The 12,349-nt window shown below is 35.6% G+C and overlaps 1 protein-coding gene across 4 annotated transcripts in view; it reads left to right on the top strand.

Annotated features, from left to right (window-relative positions):
* The window catches only part of CNTN4 (contactin 4), a 911,050-nt gene that overhangs the window by 131,770 nt on the left and 766,931 nt on the right, over positions 1-12,349 (top strand). The window contains exon 2 of one of the 4 annotated variants that reach the window (XM_040492133.1): positions 5,011-5,051. The exons of the other annotated variants lie outside the window; for them this stretch is intronic. The gene's annotated coding sequence lies outside the window, so the exon portion shown is untranslated. The remainder of the gene's footprint in view (positions 1-5,010; positions 5,052-12,349) is intronic. 4 annotated transcript variants of the gene reach the window in all.

Raw genomic sequence — 12,349 nt, 5'->3', positions numbered from 1 at the left:
AATTCAGCATTAAATAATTGTCTTTGGAATAATACCACTTAAGGATTATTTCCAGTGACTGAGGACAGGTGTAGACGGCATGAGAAATGAGGTCTTTTGAGATATGGAGATCATTTTCTTTGGATTTATTCCACTGACCTCTCTGGTAAACCTTTTAATGGAGCAGCAGTATGACAAAATCATCCTGGAAATCATAGTTCTTCTGTCTTGCAGAGACTTGAAGGTCCTCTAGCACACCACTTTAATTTTATAGATGAAAAAAGCTCATTTCTTTCCCAAGAAAGTTCTTGGAAGAGTTAGGACTCCTTGATTTGAGCCCAGTGATTCACCTTTCTCAAAATTACCCATGTCCTGTTTGAGCAAGAAGTGAAATATACAGCAAAGGTGGAAAAATTGCAATCACATGGAAAATCCACCTTATTTAGTTAGCGTTGGCAGTATTTCTTTACTGTTCCAGCCATCCCATATGAATCTTTGCTCTCTGAGGTATCTAATAGGCTTTCTTTGTTTGGGGATGATAATTTGCCAGCTAGCTTTTAGATTCTGACATGGCAACCTTACCATCTGGTAAGAAAACCAGGATTAGATAGGTATTAAAAGATCTTTTGTTGCTGTAAATAAGACTTAAAAACTTTATCAGCTTGTGGAATTTCTCTCCTTAGACAGAACTACTCATACCTATGCCTTTATTCCAGACCCTAGATCAGGAAATCTTTGACCCTAGATCAGGATTTATGCTGATATATCTGATAAGAAAATTCATTAAATGCCATTTTAGAGAGATGAGAAGACTGAGTATGGTACCTGGAGTTAGTAAACTATAAAATAAATTTATAAAATAATTTCCTTGAGCATAAGGCCAGGTGCATTGTTGATTATGTTTGTCAGAAAGATCAGTGTGTTAGTGGGGTCCTAACAAAGAGCATATTGCTCTTGTCATATTTTTTTCTATTTTCCTTATGTTGAGTCAGTAGCACCCATCTCTCTGTCAGAAAAGCATGTGATTACATTTTCAGTATTACCTCAGTCACTAATGATTCAGGCTTATGCTAAAAGAGGACCAGATACTTGTTTTCCTTGTTGCTTGAAGCTTTGACAAAATCTGTTCATTTGATTTGAATAGTATTGCTCTGAGTGTATTTTTTGCTTGGGAAAAAAAAGGCTATAGTTATTTGGAAAAATTGAGTTTTCATCTATCTTGGCCTTTCTGTCATATTAATAAGATCTGCTGTCTTAGAACTCTGAGAACTAACAAAAGAACAAAGTGGTTGAGAACACTTACGAGTCTATACATTGCAGAAACAAAAGATTTACTTTTCTCCATTCTACTTGTATTTTGAATAGAGTTTGAATTGAGTGATTATTGTGAATGCCATGAGATTTAATGGTGCTGTTATCAGTTTGTACATTTAGCCAGGTATAAAGGATTATACTTGCCAGGTAACCTGAAAGCTCCTTACATTAAGCAGCTTATTAATACAGAAGTTAGTTTTGATGCAGTCGCAAACCCGGGACCCTTACTATCTATGTAGAAGGGGAATATTTCATCTGGTATTTCAACATGCTACAGTAAATACTTAAAAAATAACTCAAAATTTTGAACAAATTAAACCTACTGTATATCATTTTATTTTTTTTCATTTTTAAAATAATTCCTGTCATGTTTAAAAAAAATTCTTTAACATTTATTATTGAGAGGCAGAGACAGAGCATGAGAGTAGGAGGGGAAGAGAAAGCAGGAGACACAGAATCCAAAGCAGGCCCTGGGCTCTGAGCTGTCAGCACAGAGCCCGAGGTGGGGCATGAACTCAAAAACCGCGAGATTATGACCTGAGCTGAAGTCGGACGCTTAACTGACTGAGCCACCCAGGCGCCCCATTCCTGTCATGGTTTTTTATAAATGTTTGTTTGATTGCTTCTATTGGCTTAAAATAATATTTCTTCCTGATGAAAATTGTATAGGTCCTTAACTTGTCAGTAAGAGGAGCTTTGGTATCCTATATGATAAACACATGATGTATTTTGATTAATGGTTATGCCAACTAGAGAACCAAATTTCAATAAAATGGTCTATGTTTTAAATTTTGATGATTTAGAAGTCACAGGATCATGTAACTCTGTGTTTATTCTTGGCCTATTTCATTCATTTACTATTGCACACATCCACTCACACCTGTCCCCCAGGGTTTCAGTGACCACTGTGAGAGAGGCACTGTACTAGGTGCTGGGGTACAAATATGAATACCATCTTGCTTCTGGTCCATACAGTTTAGTCAAAAGAGAAGTATCACTAACCAGTGTAAAATGTACTATAGGAAATACTGCGATAGGAGATGCAGAGGTAAGCCTTAATTCAGTGGAGAAAGGCTTGGAAAGTTTAGGTTGGTAGAGTTGAGTTTTGAGGGGTGAGTGCTTCCTTAGTTACGATGTAGTATAGATTCCATATATTGTCATGAAAATTTTCTGTAGCAGCAACATAATCCTCATGGAGTTACAGCATGGTGTCATTAGGAGAACTTGTCTGGTTCACATCATCTGGATCACTGCCAAGGCCCTGTAATTTAGTAGAGAGTACACAGTAGTTGGAGGTAAGAGGTCTCATTGTACCTATTAGTAATGCAACCACAGGCCAAACATGAAACCTCTTTTACCCTACTTCTAAGTCCGATAACTGGAGATAATACCAGTAGATACTCAATACATGATCCCCTTTGGACATTAAGTCAAACATTTATCTGGAAGTGTGCTGTAAATGGAAAAGCTTCATAAAATGAAACTTCTTTTATTCTATCCATATTCCACACCTACTAAATTTTATTCATTGAATTACATGTGAGGAATAAATAATTTTGTTTTGGTCTTCAAGAAGTAATTAATGCTTTACAAGTATCATTATTGGATTCCACCTTTTGTTTTGGGGCTCAGGAATAATCTCAAATATTTTTCTCAAGAATATAACATGTATATGTTCCATTCATACCATCATGCCTTAGTATGAATCGAGTATAGAAAAGATATGCCCCCAAACTATCATTTTTATTCACTTATTTTATTTTTTTAATTTTTTTAATTTTTTTTCAACGTTTATTTATTTTTGGGACAGAGAGACAGAGCATGAACGGGGGAGGGGCAGAGAGAGAGGGAGACACAGAATCAGAAACAGGCTCCAGGCTCTGAGCCATCAGCCCAGAGCCTGACGCGGGGCTCGAACTCACTGACCGCGAGATCGTGACCTGGCTGAAGTCGGACGCTTAACCGACTGCGCCACTCAGGCGCCCTTTATTCACTTATTTTAATTTCAGTCACTAACACCTCTGGCATGTCAGGCTCTCTGCTAGGCACCAGGGATATGCAACATCGATGCCACCATCATTTAGTTTACATTGCAGTTAGGGATGTAGTAATAAGTCACATAGACAGTCAGTGTTCAATGCTTTGAAGAAGCAAATGTTGTCCTGTGAGAGTATAATATATTAGGAGGACTTGACTTAGGCCTCTTTCTAATGCCTATAAAGTGAAGTTTAAATGGTGATCTACAGAAAGAATAGGTGGAAATGGGTTAAGGGAAGAATATGTCAGATGAAACAATATTATGTATAAAAACCCTTAAATGGGCAGGATCATGACAGATTTCAAGAACTGAAAATACTTTCTTCTATCTGGAGTGCAGAGGGTGGAGAATGGTGGAAGATACAGGGAATATTTGGCAAAAGCTAGATGATACGGGGATTTGTAGGCCTGTTAAAGAATTTTGGTCATTTTGCATGACTAATAGGAAGACACTGAAGCATCCTCAGAGGGTTGAAATGGATAGGGGCAAAAAGGATAGGCGGTGTCAGTGGTGAATGCAGTGAGAATGTTCTTACTGCTGTTTGAGGTATAAAATGATGGTAGGTGGAAGGGAGTTGGTGACAGAGATGTGGATGAAGTTAAATGGTCTGCATCTAGTGGTGGATTGACTACTCTTCCAATAGGTGAAAGAAAAAGATGTGTGTGACTCCTACCTCTCTGGCTGGTGAATTATGGTGGTACCATTCACTAGCAGCACTGGAAGTAGACCATTTGGGTTCAGGGGAGAGTTGGTATAAGAAATCATGTATTTGTATTCAGACATGTTGAATTTGACATCCCTTTAGAGTATCCAAATAGTGATATCAGGTAGCCAATTGGCTGCTTGTATATAGACCTCAGAAAGGAGAATTTGAAGATAAAACATAAGTCATAGAAATGCAAATATAAATTTGTGTTAAGTCCAAACTATTATCAATATCACTTAGAGTTTAAATTTAGAAAAGGTCGGTGTTCAATTTCTGAGGGTAATAAAAGTGGGGGCATTTGTAAATTTTGGATAACCCTCATACCATTTAAAATTTTTGTGGGGTGCCTAGCTTTCTCCTTCGGAAGAGCATGGGACTTTTGATCTCGGATTCATGAGTTCAAGTTGGGTGTTGAGATTACTTAAAAAAATTAAGTCATAATTTTTAATTGTTGCATAATTTATGTAACCTTTAAATTTTAGATTTCATGTTTTTAAAATAAATTAATTCTGATCTAAAAAGATTAGCAATGATTTTTAAAAAGATGGTGAAAAGGGAGATTTTATGTCATTTACAAGGAATGAATATTAATTGTTGCTCTCTATGACCTGAGGAAATTTTTCCTTAATTTCAAATGATGAGTTTTTAGTTTCATATGAAACTCAAATGTTTACTATAATGTGTACAATAAGCAAAACTATTAGTATCTCTTCTTTATTCTAGATATTTGGATATAAATCAGCTCTTAGGCTTTTTTAATAGATTTACTATGATAGTTTTCTAAATTACACAGTTTAAAGAATATCATGATAAAATCAGATCCTCTGTAATTCCCTGAGACACTTTTTTTTTTTTTTTTTTAGCATTGAAACATTTTATTCTAAAATCAGCAGTACTGGCATGCCACTAACTTAAAAAAAAAAAAAAGACCCAGGTTTATGCTGTATTCTAAAATCCATTTCTTTATTTGTAGGTGATGAGCAGTTGAAGTTGAGATGAATAACATATTTAGGGGTATGTACCCTTTGTTTAAATAAAACGATCTATATGTGTAAAGTAGTATATAAATTATCTTTTAGGAGTTGTACAAAAGTTTTGACTGTTGATAATAACTGAGACTACTTTTCCTTTTCAGTTACGGAATTAGTAAGTAGTTCTTTCTGTGTTAGTAATATATACAGAAAGCAGTAGCAATTATAATAAACTATAATAGGTTGTTTTAAATGTAATGTGTAGCCCCAAAACTTCATTTGCAAAAAAAAATTATTATGAAATTCCATTTGCCAGTGTATTATAAAATTCTACAGTTTTGGGGCCGCCTGGGTGGTTCAGTAGGTTGAGCCTCTGACTTTGGCTCAGGTCATGATCTCACAGTTCATGGGTTCAAGCCCCACATTGGGCTCTGTGCTGACAGCTCAGAGCCTGGAGTCTGCTTTGGAGTCTGTGTCTCCCTCTCTCTCTGTCTCTCCCCCACTCGAGCTCTGTCTCTTTATCAAAAATAAATAAACATTAAAAAAAATAAAAAAATAATAAAATTGTACAGTTCTTAAAATAAGAAAGTTAACTAATTAAATTTATTATCCAGATAACTCTAATGTACAATACATTTGTTTTCCTATATATATATATATATAGATATATATATATATATATATATGAAACACATATTGGTGTTTTTTATGCAAGTTATATTTTGTCATGTTAAATTCTAACATTGCCAACATGTGTATTTTGAAACCTACCTTACCCCTGTAAACGTTATCTCATATGTTGCCACTCTTAGTGATGGGTTGGCCCTTTCTTCAATAGGAAAATTCTCAATAAGCATCTGTTTTTCAATCTAACACCTTTGTATTTTGTATTAAGTTTTCTGTCGTTGCTCCTTCTAATGTAGTGCATGCATGATATACTGGAAAATTACCAGTTTGCTTGTTTTAGCAATGTATATTTTGGTAATTTTGTGGTAATACTGTGACTGGTATTTGCTTACCTAATTGCATGTAATCCTATAGCATTACAGAATTTAATTTACGGAGAAGACTTTTAGACTTAAAAAGGATTACTGGCCATTTAAGAATGATTATTAATCAGTATAAAATTGAGTCTTAACTACATTAATGCCTGTCTAACATATACACAGATATTTGCACAGACACATATACGGTACATACCTGATCCCATAGCAAAGATGTCCAAATTAAAACAAAGCAGATGGTATCCTACAGTCTTGGGCCATCAAAGCCTTGGGACAGGAATTTTCAAGGCAAGTGTTTTGAGGCTAATCTTGCTCTCAAGAGCTGTGAGATCTTAAGCAATTCAGTTTCCCTAAAGCCTACTTTATTTGTATGGTTAGTGGGATAAATCATACATGATTTCTTACATGACTTCTTCCCTAAAATAATTTCATTTCATAGTTGAAAAAGCTAACGTTTAGAGGTGAATAATTTTGTATCAGTAACACTGTTATGAACAGTGTACAGGGTGCGGTAAATTTACTTCTTGGGATCGAACAGTGGAAAGGTGCAATTGATTCTTTAGGTATTCAGCAGTATTCTTGTTTTCTTCAATTTTGGGGTGGGGTGGATCTAAGAAAGCAAGCTTCCTTTCTGTGTCCTTTTGTCTTACCTGACATGGAGACGGAAGATTGACTCATATTGAAAGAATCTCTCATAACCTTGTTTGCTGAAGGTTATCTTTTATCTGATTTCTCTCTTCCTGGATAGGTTGCAGGCTGAAGAACATTAAAATATCTATTTTCCTAGTGGTTTCCTTTTCTAGATTTGAATAATTCACTTGATTCTTCTAAGCTACTTAGATGAAAGAGTGTTATCCAGGAATGCTAATTTTAGTTCCTTTTGTTTGAAATTAGAGAAATAAATGCGTTATATTTTTAGTCTAGATTGTAAGTCCTCATATCCTTTAATCTGCTCATTTCAAAAACTCTAAATAATGTTCAGGAACCTTTTATGTTGGGAGGTTAGCTATTTGCTTCCAATAGGTGTTTCTTTTTTGTTTTATTAAAAAATTTTTTTTTGAAGTGGGTAAATATGGGGAAAGATCCAGTTGAGTATTGGGCTTATTCCTCATTGAATACTTCTTTGTGTTCCATTCATATATTATTTTAAGCTTCTTATTACAAACATGACAACAGCAGATAAGAAATGCCCCCCTTTTTATACTAGAGGGGATTTTTATGAACCAGGCCAGAGACCAGTATATATCTTGGACCATTTTTCTTAATCTGAAATTCTGTGATTTTAATCAGATAGGTGAAATCTAAAAAAAATTGTCATCTTTGTAGATGAAAAATGGTAAGATGGTATCTATTTTATATGGATTAGTCTACATATGCAAGGAGTAGTTATTCACTGTGTAGAAAAATATATATATAACTCATCTGTAAAAATGATAACAACCAGCAGCAGAGCTTATTAAGACACTAACTTCATTTAAAATAAGAACGTAGTTTTCATCACGAGTGCCAGATATTAAAAACTATATTTTAAACATTTGTAAATCAAATGGGAATAAAATGTTCTTTGCATATCTAATTTTGTTACAGGCATTTTTTTTCTGTATTTTATGAGACAAATCACAGGCATTACAGTTTGAAATCAACTTTATTGTTTTCATTGCATTTGCTATGTAGCTGTTGAATATTTGCAGTAAGTTTTAATGACGAATGAAGTGCATGTTTGATTATATGCCATTAGTAAAAATGTCTTTTTATGGCAAAGGGTGGTTTTCAGCATGGCCTTGACAAAGGCAATGTGCAAATGTGTTCTTTCCCATCAAAAGAATAGAAATCAGCATAAACAAAATTTAAGGGAAATATTAAAAAAAAAACAGCAAATATTCTTTGTGTGTTAAATTATATCAACATATAAGTAGAGAGCATAGATCTACTTATTTTCAGAGGCAAGTGTAATACTATTTAGAAAAGTTGTAAATACCATAATTATTTTACTAAATTAATTCCAATTTCATTACCTATTTTATTTTTTTATTTATTAAAAATTTTTTTAACGTTTTATTCATTTTTGAGACAGAGAGAGACAGAGCTTGAAAGGGGGAGGGTCAGAGAGAGAGAGGGAGACACAGAATCTGAAACAGGCTCCAGACTCTGAGCTGTCAGCACAGAGCCCGATGCGGGGCTCGAACTCATGCACCGTGATCATGACCTGAGCCGAAGTCGGACGCTCAACTGACTGAGCCACCCAGGCTCCCCTTCATTACCTATTTTAAAGCTAAGTATAGCAGGGATTAGGTAGAGAGTTATAATGCTGACATAGAGAATGTTTCCACAGTTACTTTTCAGTTTTTCTAGCCATTATCTCATGTTTCTGAGACTCCTGCTACTTATTGCTTGCTATTGTGCCCAATATTTGATCCAGCCTTTCTGCCTTTTACTCAGTTTCCTTTGTCGGGGATACTCCTGTCTTTCAGTCTTTACCTATCAAAGTTGGACTTACCTTTCCATGTCTAATTTAACTTTTGCCTCTTTCACAAGGCCATCTAGATGCCCGATTGTCAGAACTGTCTGCTCAAGGTCATTGCTATCAACTTGTTCTTCTACTGCAGATCAGCTAAAGCATGTTCCCTTGTGATCAACATATTCTCTCAATGTTCATCTCAATTATCCAACTTGTTTTCTACTCCATTGGATAAATCATCTCACATCATCATGTATTTAACTTTGAACACAGTTCCTTATGTTGAGAAATACTAGAAAAATAAGAATGTCTGCATCTGTATCCATAGTGTGAGGTATTGGGCTAAAGACCTTGAAAAAATATACTGGTGCTGGAAAGAACAGTTATTTAAGGAATTAAATGAATTATATTTATTTTATCAAAGGTCAGGAGGAAATCTTCGGTAGATATTATAAGGCAAGACTTGGTTTCTTTGACCCTGCTTGTTCTGCTTCTTCACATCTATCGAATATTAATAACAGCAGAAATGACAGCTATAATGGCCACTGTAGTTTCATAGACCTTACTGTAAGCATTCACACACTTCATCTTTTTTGATCTTCATGTCATGCCATGAGATTGGTGAGGCAGAAGTGAGACATTATTCAGATTTGGCCACGTTTACTTGTTATGAGCTAATACCATTTTAACCCTGATGATGAAATCTAACTGTTCTTTTATTAAATGTTAGTCTAATATTTAATGTCTGTGGTCTCTTTGCATAATTTAATAATAAAGTTACTTCTGTAATCCAGAACACAATGTCATAATTTACAATTGTATGTCTTTTAAAGCAGATGTAATTATTTTGATCCAAATTTATGCGCTAGTGTCGCAACTTGCAACCATTTCAGTTTCCTCTTCCTCTGGATGAAGGAATTCAAGAAGAAGTAGATCTGTATCCTAAAAGTAGCATCAGAGTGTGGACATTGAGAGTTAGATGCTGTCTATACAGGAAATTGGTTAATGTCCACACAGTTAGGCTAAGCCCAGATACCCGGACAAGACTGAACAGGAGGCAGGGAGAGTCCTGAAATGGTTGTCTTCAGTTCTGTGACCTCAGGCACTGCTTCCTGCAATTTTTCCTTTAATCTTCAGCTACACCCTAGGATAATTAGGAGCTATAGGACCCAACCAATTACCCTTTTATATAAGCTAGATTGAGTAGGGTCTTTGTTACCTGCAGTTCAGCATCCTGACAAATACAGGATGCTGACAAAAACAAAAATTGATATAACTGTGTTCTTTCTGCTCCAACTTTCCATTCCTGTTTTCCTTTGTCCTCTTCTTCCCTTTCCTTTCTTTTCCCCTCCTACTCTTGTTACATTTCCCTTCATCCCTTGTCCTTTCTCCTTCTTCCCCCCCCCCCCCCCATTCATTGATCCAGGGATCCATCTATCCATGTATTATACTTTAGACTGCTTCCCACATGTTGATCTTTAAGCCAGGTCCTGAGGACAAAAAGATCTGTGACACACAGTCTTTGTTCTCTTTAGGATCAGGTTTCCTCTCATTGCTTTTGGGAAGTTGGTATTTTGAACAGGGAGTTAGAGCGCCAGCCAAAAATGGGACAAAACAATAAAAAAGGAAATCCATATGTGTGTATATATATATATAATATTTCAGTTAAATTCCTTAGTTTGTCATGCAAGTTCCTGAACACATTAGCCACAGTCTAACCTTGTGCTCCATCACCTCAATTCCCCACCCTTCTGTATGTCTTTATCCCTACACCTCAACAAATGTTCTTTCTTTGGATATGTTACTGACCTGTATCTGCCGTCCTCTTAAACGTGGTAAACTCATTTTTTGATACCTACCTCTGTTGAAGGTTACCTTTTTGAAGGCCTACTCCTTGGAAGCTTTTTCCAACTACCTGAGGCAGTGTTTGCCTTATTTGGTAACTGCCTGTATCTTTTTATTATGTCACCAACCACTCTGTGGGTTATTATTGTTATTATATTTTTATTTGTGAAATGAGACAAAGGCTCTGTTAGAGCAGGAACCTTTACATTCATCTTTATATGATCAATTTCCAGGCCCATGCGTGGGGGACAATGAGGGTTAAATGTTCATTAACCAAGTGAATAAGTGAAGAAAATGGGAGAATGAGACACATAATCTAGTTCACTGTGGAAGGTAAAAGATAATGCTTTTCTCAAATATAAGGGCAAGATAAAGGTTCTGAGATTCCTGGTGCATTATACTTTTATTCTTTAAAAAAAATTTTTTTAAAACGTTTATTTATTATTGAGAGACAGAGAGACACAGAGCATGAGCAGGGGAGGGGCCGAGAGATGGAGAGACAAAGAATCTGAAGCAGGCTCCAGGCTCTGAGCTGTCAGCACAGAGCCCGATGCAGGGCTCAAACTCACAAACCGTGAGGTCATGACCTGAGCCGAAGCTGGACGCTTATCCGACTGAGCCACCCAGGTGCCCCTATGGTGCATTATTCTTAAAACCTTTAAGGTTTTACATGTAAAAACTTTTACATTGTTCAGACTATCATCTGATAAGTAATCATTGTTTCAAACATTTCTTATGACCTACATTCTAAAAGACTGTATAATCAAGAAGATGAATATATACTGGTTGCCCACATGAAACTTCTGGAAACAAAGCTAAAAGCTTTGAAATTCAGGATATTTAATGTTTAAAGTATGAAAAGATATGAACAACCCACTACAATATTTAATTTAAAAATATTCTGAAGTAGGGTAAGAGATGGACTTGATTGGTGATGGGTATTAAGGAGGGCACTTGGGACGAGTACTGGGTGTTGTATGGAAGTGATGAATCACTGAATTGTATATGTGAAACCAGTAATGCCCTGTATGTTAACAAAATAAACTTGAAGTAAAAAAAATATTCTGAAGCCAATTTGAGAAATACTATATATATTTATCTTCTACAGTATCCAAAATGTATGTTTCCATATTAAATACAGGGAGAAGTCCTGCAGCTAAAATCTCTTGTTGCAAATAGAAATGTTCACAAATTCTTTAAAAAAATTTTTTTTAATGTTTATTTAATTTTGAGAGAGAGAGAGAGAGAGAGACGGGCAGACAGACAACAGGGCATGAGCAGGGGAGGAACAGAAAGAGAGGGAGACACAGAATCTGAAGCAGGCTCCAGGCTCTGAGCTGTCAGTACAGAGCCTGACGTGGGGCTCAACCTCAATTACCGTGAGATCATGACCTGAGCCGAAGCCTGATGCTCAACCAACTAAGCCACCCAGGTGCCCCTAAATGTTCACATATTCTAAGGATAGAATGCTACCCTTTTTCCTTTGATAAGTATATTTCACAGAATGTATTTTGGAAATTTGTGACCTAACAGAAGATAAAACCATAATCATTTATTAGAAAGGAAACGAGACTGATAGAATCCCAATTTATTTGTGATCTTAAGCTGCCATTTTAAGAAACTAAACCTTGGGCAAAATAGACATATTGATGCAGTATTTATCATGGCTTAACAAACGCTTTCTGAGTAGCTGCTTTGTGCCAGATACATTCTAGCTATATCAAGAAGAATAAGACGGGAGGTTGGAGAATATCACAATTGACAGGTTCCCAGGTGATGGTTCTTATATTTCCAGAAAAAGGCAATGACAGTGTGTACATTGAGCATGATTCTTGTGCTATAGTTAATTTCCCAAAAGCTCTCACTGCATTGAAACTCATGTAACTATTCTTCAGAAGTATAGACACTGAAGAATGCTAAAGGAAATAATTAGGAATATTGAGTTTTAGAAATGTACCATGTACATGTGTTTAAAACTCTTACTATTTTAGTTTAAAACAATAAAAATGCACATGTATATTTTTCTTTTCAAGA

Source organism: Herpailurus yagouaroundi, unplaced genomic scaffold (genome assembly GCF_014898765.1).
Source record: "Herpailurus yagouaroundi ecotype Mexico unplaced genomic scaffold, PumYag 183, whole genome shotgun sequence".
Lineage (NCBI taxonomy): Eukaryota > Metazoa > Chordata > Mammalia > Carnivora > Felidae > Herpailurus > Herpailurus yagouaroundi.
The sequence above is the reverse complement of the archived record's forward strand: the minus strand, read 5'-3'. Positions and strand labels throughout refer to the sequence as shown.